The following is a 6,937-nucleotide window of genomic DNA, read 5'->3' as shown; positions in this document are numbered from 1 at the left end:
GCACACGATTGCACACCGCCAAGCACGACTGACGCAATTTCCGTCGCTAAACTGTGCATCCAAATATATTGCACACGCTTCACTGCAAACCTCAAAGATTCCGATGGTCAACGAGAGCACAGAAACGCCACCTTAAATTTTATCCTAGCGGTATCCGAATCAATCCGAGGTCCGAGCAACGTAGGTCAGATTGTCTCTTCCGTGGCAACATCCCAGTCGGTCACCAGCGAAATGCACACGGTCACCAGCGAAATGAACACCGCTCCTCCGTATTTTCACGTTCTACCTACGTCAAACACCACGCTGAACTCTGAACTCGCTTTCTAGCGGCCTCATATGACGGCTTCCGCTTCTGAAATCAACACGCCGAGACGAACGACAACCAACAAAGCATCCGACAAGCTCCGGCCCAGCTGGGGCCAGCCGCCTCATGGGCGCTGTCATCTTTCCTGTGACGTCACGTATTTCGTTTGGTCATGTGACGTGTGGTCAAATTTGCCTACAATGGCAGCCGCCTTATGGGGGTCACTTTCGAGTGCAGACCGGAACCCCGGTTTACCGCTCTAAGCCCCTCTACCTCGTTGCCCATGGAGCTGCTTTAGCGCCATCTATGAGTCGTGGGGACACTTCCGGCGGAACAAAAAATCAACAGGAAATGACGACACTTCCGGAAAAAAACGTGAGGTCATGCGTGTGTGCGATTTGGCGCGAAAATTAAACAAAACTAATTCCAGAGATCACAGGTAAATGAACGACATATACACTAAAAAGTCTCAAACATAGCTCCGTGTTTGAGCTTTGTTTGATACTTTTTAGTGTATATGCATCGTTCTTTTTACCTGCAGTCTCGGGTTTTTCTTGGGGTGTTTACACCTTTGGTTTACTCTATACTGGAATACTGGATCGTTTACACCCTTATTTACCCTTGCTCTTATATTTTCTTCGAAAAGTTTTTTTTTCTGCAGCTGACTTTGTTAGCCGACCTGCTATGAGAGTAGTTTCATTTCGTCACACCATCGTGTCTTTGCACTGAGGTCAAACTCCAGCCGCAGTGTTTTGCTTTTTGTTCCTTCAGGATCCCTGGGAAATATGGGAGAAACCTTATAGCAAATTATGTAATGTCACAAAAAAGAGTGAATCAAATTGCAGGAGTGTGTTGGGCGCATGAAATACACAACAGTAACTCTAATGCAAGTCCAACGTCGCTTTAACAGTCGCGTTTTATTTGTTTTATTCACTTCCAATCATTCACTCAGATTACTCACTAGAATCATACAATCGGTATAAACTATTTTCAAAAGGTCACGGTCGAAGAAAATTAGTAGATCGGTACATAAGGCACACTGTTAAAACATAAGACATTGTACAATCGGCTGGATGTTGTGAGGACATTGACAGTTGATAGGCAGCCACTGATAACTCGGAGGTTCCACAGTGTTCCGACTTCAACTGAGGCCACCACTGTAATACACAGAAAAGCTAAACTTTTCTACACATTCCTTGGGCAAGGTACCATAATGCTGAAAATATCTTAACTTGCATATGCTGGTGCTGCTACACTGAGACGCAGCGATTGCTCGGTGCAGGTCAAGGAAGCCAAGGGGAGTAAACCCTCTTGGAGCCCTGTGGTATGCTGCACTTCATAAGCCAGTTTTGCTTCACAGCTTTAAACTCTATATATGTGAATAAGTTAGAAGACTACATTACTCCTCAAGCAACCAAAGAAAATGAAAGGCTCGAATAGAACATGCCTGCACTGCTTTAAAAAGTACTCTGGGTGGTCTCACATACGTAGTCTGCGCACTTCCTGCCTAGCTTTACACTTTGCAACTGTATCAAATAGTCAGCATTGTTTTTCCGCGCGAACCAGTACAGAATGACTCTGGCAATCAGAGAAAACAAATTATCATAAACACTTTGGTCACATACAGTCAGAGACTTTGAAATCTTCTTGTTAAAAAGGACGCAAAGAGTCCGCCCTACGTTCTCCTTTGAAATTAGGTTGTTGATACACGTCTCGAAGACTTCCTCACAAGCTTCAACAAATAATATGAAAGAAGCAGAAGGAACTCAGAGGATTCAAAAGTGGGAGTCGGCAGTTCCTTTCACACTCAAATACAAGAGCACTTGATTTCCCTCAGAAAAACACGCATTTTCTGTCCTCAACTCATATTTCTGGGATGTTCCTACACAGGAATGAACCTTGAGAAATTTCGATGCCAGCCACCCAGCAAAATAAACCATGTTGTTCTCTTCTATTGCCAAAGGGTAGTTTGAAGGCGAATCGTCTGCCGTGGTAAGAACAACTGTGATTCCTAAGGCAAGAGGAGGAGAAGGTGCGAAAAGGCCTGCTGGGAACGTAGCAAGGAGAGACATGTCATCAGCACAGTTTGATTTTTCCGACAACTTTAATAGGTTGCTAATCAAAAGGTGCCTGAACGCAGCCTGAAATTGACGGAAAGTGGAGTTCGTATTTGCACCTGATTTTGAACGTATAACAGCTAAAGTGTTTTCAAGGGTGTCCTGGTTCAGATGGCGGTCTAAAAGGTGGGAAAAACCGCAATTAACCGCGAGGTGATTGCTCAGCAGCAGTAGAGACCTAACTGTCAAGCAGAAGCCACGAATGCAGTGCGGCTGCCTTCCACATCCGAGTACTTGCAGGCTCTTAAAAACCAGAATGCACTCTTTCAAAAACTCCTCATGGATAGAGCCGTTACAGATTTCAGAGGCATATGGCGTCTTTGCAGGTTTCTGCGAGCTATTTAGGCTGTCAAAAAGACGGTCGATTCTTTCAACCAATCTTGCTGTGTGAACAGCTGTGGCTGGCAATTGCTAAGAAGTAACAAGGGCATACATTGCAGCTGCGCAGTGATTGCTTAACACTTCAGCTGCCAGCTTCACCGACATCTTTGACGAGAAGGTCAAATTAAAATGCTTCTCTTTCAGCTTCGGCACAGAACCGATCTCAAGTTTACGATCCTTTTCATAAGCTTCCGTGATGTAGGAACTTTTCACTATGTAATCACCAACTTTTTAGTCGTATTTAAATAACATGTTTCTTAGTCACTTCAAAAGGTGCGGAGCATCGAAAAGGAAAAAAAAGTGGCTTGCCATTGATCTTTACGTAAGGCTTTTCGGCAGTTACGATGCTTGAAAAAGAGACACGTTCTGGTACCGTTCATCGCATACAAGAGCTACCGGCTTCAGGCCAGCGTCCACAAGGGCGCTGTAGCACTGGAAAAAGAGACCTTTTAGTACATCTGAAGGTGTGCCTTTGTGAGCAAAAAATAGCCAAGCGGCTGCTTCCACGGTGTTCGGACTCCTTTCGCCATGAACATGAGAGCCTTATTTGCCAGTTTTTTGCCTTGCTGTCCACTATGTTCTTTAAGTCTTTCAAACCTGTCAGACGAGGGGTTGTATGAAAGCTCTTTTTTGATGTGCATTTCATCAAAGACTATGTTGCAGGCCCGATCGGCTCGAGGAAAAGAAGCTGCCTGCCTCTTTATCTGCTTGAAAATGCCAGGGTAAAGTCCAATCTTTAGTGGCACACGCTGAAGCCATAGCTGCAGTGACCTTACTGATGGCAGCCGGAGCAGTCGCCTGCAATACTTATAGCCTTCGGGGCTATGAAAGTAGAGGCCTAAAGCCAAGGCTTTGTTGTGGCTGCACCATCTCTGGCCAAACCGGCTCACATTGCTCATTCTAAGCTGGGCTTCAACGAGTGCGGCGACACGAGGAGACACATGAACGCGGACACTCTCAACGACCTCAGCAACAGTCCTAATCTGACGTTGTCGTTGCAGCCTTCTTTACAGGCTCTTGTTACGCTCTTGAAGCTTTCGCACCTTGGCTCTCAGGCGTTCACCTTCTAGTTGCCGATGCTGTGGCTTTTGCAAGGTGCTGCAATTTGGCAAATGACCCAGATTAGGTCTCCAAGAAAAACTTGCATTGGCCATTAATTTATTAAATATGTAGTCTATTCACGCTCAAGAACATTCCTCAATGATCTGAAGTGTCTTTAAACAAGAACTGCAAGTTTGACAAACTACACATCCAATTCAAGTTTAGGAAAGCAACAGTACATCTTTATGTTGGACTAGGCGCTTCATGTTGGCCAGAGACCTGATAGTCCAAAAAGACAAGGGCGCACATAGATACATGCAAGTCAGAATAGGCATCCAAACTGTGAAATGCATTTTCTTAAAGCTTAACCATACCTTACTTATGCCCATGGCATTGTAACAGTGAAGCGCTCGCACAACAACAGGCGACTAAAGTTTGGCAGATAGGACAAGGGACCATGACAGGCTCAGCATCACACACATATGACCACGGCCGCTTTTCAATTACTTTAAAAAACACTGTCTTACGTGAGGTTTTGCGGGACGACTTATGATTCAGTGAAACCGGTTCAGCTGTTTTGATTTGACGATGCCCCAGATGTTCCACACCTGCGTGTGGAACATTTTTTTTGTCTTTTTGTATGCTTGACAATGACAATGCCGTGAAACAAAAATGTGGTAAACTTTGAACAAACTTCGATTTGTAGCTGCCAGCTAGTCGGTCTGGTGTTATGTGACCCCTTGCGTCATCTGCTCTCAAGATAAAGTTTAGTACCCCTGGTGTTTTTCGAGCCTTGGCTTCTTATTTTTGCGGCCTGATCTTTTATAACTTCACAAAAAAAAAAACTGCAAAAGAAGAAAGTTTGCATCGTAGAAAACATCACACTCACATGCGCGGGGCTCTACGCCGAAGGAGGTTCTTGTAGGTAGTGACCATTAATTGAGCCCCTTGCTTGTATCCTTCAAAGTTAGGAATTATTGGACAGCATCGAGAAGCTATAACCTTCGATTAGACAATACCAGCTCCTCGCAATGTCTTTTAAGTGCAAGCACCAGGATGTGACAGAGCACAGGGCACTATAAAATATGCGCAAGAATTTAAGGTCACTCCATGCACAGTCTCCATTATTGTGTTCTTTGGGGAAACTAGGAAGGGCGCAAGTCTGGAAGGGGGGGTCACGGAAGTTGTCCAAATATGAGCTACTAAAAGGCTCTTGCTGTCATCCGACTACTGATAGTGCTCTGTGGCACGTGTTGGCCACTAAAAGCTATAATTTTGCTTCGTATGGCATATTTATTAAGTTTATCTGTTAACGTTTTGAAGAACTAAACAAGTGTTCTAATTAACACAGTAAACACTTGCTAGTTGTTTATGAGAAAATGTTGAGTGGAGTTGTATTGTGATTGAGTGGAAGTATTGTGTAGCCTCACATTGCTTACTTCTTGTCTTTTCCTTGTAGGTATAGTGTAATCCTTCTGGTAATCGTCGATCACCGATACGTTTTTCGGTATGTGAACGTGGGCTCACCAGGGAGGTGCCATGACGCCCACGTTTACCGACATTCAAGGCTGCCAGCACTTCTTAGCGGGCTCCAGGCACAGACGCCCCTGGTCGTGAATGGGACGGCTGTGCCCCCCATCGTGCTGTGCGATCAGACGTTCCCGTTGACTCTGAACCTGATGAAGCCGTTCCCCCATGGCACGGTTCTAACACCAGCTCAAGGGGACTTTAAAAACTGCCTCTCAAAAGCAAGGCGCGTTGTAGAGATTGCCTTCGGACGACTGAAGGCAAGCTTTCGTAGTATCATGAAGAGAACTGAAACAAAGATAGAAAATGTGAACACTCTCGTCCGTACCTGCCGCATCCTACAGAACATCTGTGAGCGGTTGAACGACCCCGTGGACCCGCAAAGCCTGAAGGAAACGCTTAAGGAGATGGAGGAGGCACGTCCCAACCAGCCAGCCCATACCACAACTGTCGAGGAGCTGAGCAGCCCAGCTCTGCGTGCAGCTCTAGTTGATTACTTCGCCGCACATCCAGAACTCGGGTTGCGTGAGTAATGGGTGATCACCCATCACGGTAAGCAACCAAATTGCTAAAAAAAAAAGAAAATTTGTGAAGACTACAAACTGCAGGACGTAGACTGTAATGCTTGTCTTGCCTCGTGCACCCTACTAAGAAAAGTTACGCTCCCTATTACACGTTAGTAACGTCCCCTTTATTTGATGAACTAGACAATGTAAACATGCGTTTTCAATCAGTCTCTGCTATTTTATCATAACATACATGTACCAGACAGAACAGCATACGTTCCTTTCTTTCACACATATCTTGTTGTGAGATTCAATTCGTACAGTGTGTCAACCAAGCCATTTGCCACTACCATGATCTACTTGAAAAGAGTGTGTGATAGCAAGGAGTTTAAAATTGGAAATGTTGAAATATATATAAAAAAAGCTTTAAAAGGCTGCACCGTTATCCCCTTGGGAATTCCTGTACATACAGTGTATACTTGCAACAATTCAAGCTCATATATTTAATACTTCCGGTTCATCCAAACATATTTAAATATTTTGGTTGTCCCGCTATGTTTTCAATTCTTTTATAAACTGCTTAATTCAAGCAGCGTTTTCGTTCAATTCATACTATTTTTTCATTGCGGTGGGTTATCCCGTAGAGTGTGCTTCTCCCCGAGCGCCTGTGTACTGCGAGAAAGCAATAAAAATCGAAGCTCGCAGGTATTGCTTTCCCGCAGTACGCGGGTGCTCTGTTAGAAGCGTACTTGATGGGATTACTCCATCGTGTTCATGCAAGCAGTACTGTCCTGACAATCTGCATTCATTATTCATGCTTTCTTTCATCTTTCTTAGACGGTTAATTCTAGATTAGAAAAAGATTATTTGCATATAGCGAGCAAATTCATAAATTCTCTTGATTAGGATAGCTGGGCGTCTCTTTAGGGTTAGCTTTATGTCAAACCTTTCGTTTACATACAATGCGAATGTATGCATTAAACTTTCTTATGCCACAGTTCATAGATAGTGGTATGTTAAAACTAACCGAGCTTAGAAGTAGACGAAAGGAAGGTTGTGAA

Source organism: Ixodes scapularis, unplaced genomic scaffold (genome assembly GCF_016920785.2).
Source record: "Ixodes scapularis isolate PalLabHiFi unplaced genomic scaffold, ASM1692078v2 ptg001599l_1___fragment_1__unscaffolded, whole genome shotgun sequence".
NCBI lineage: Eukaryota > Metazoa > Arthropoda > Arachnida > Ixodida > Ixodidae > Ixodes > Ixodes scapularis.
This window is presented reverse-complemented; position numbering follows the sequence as displayed.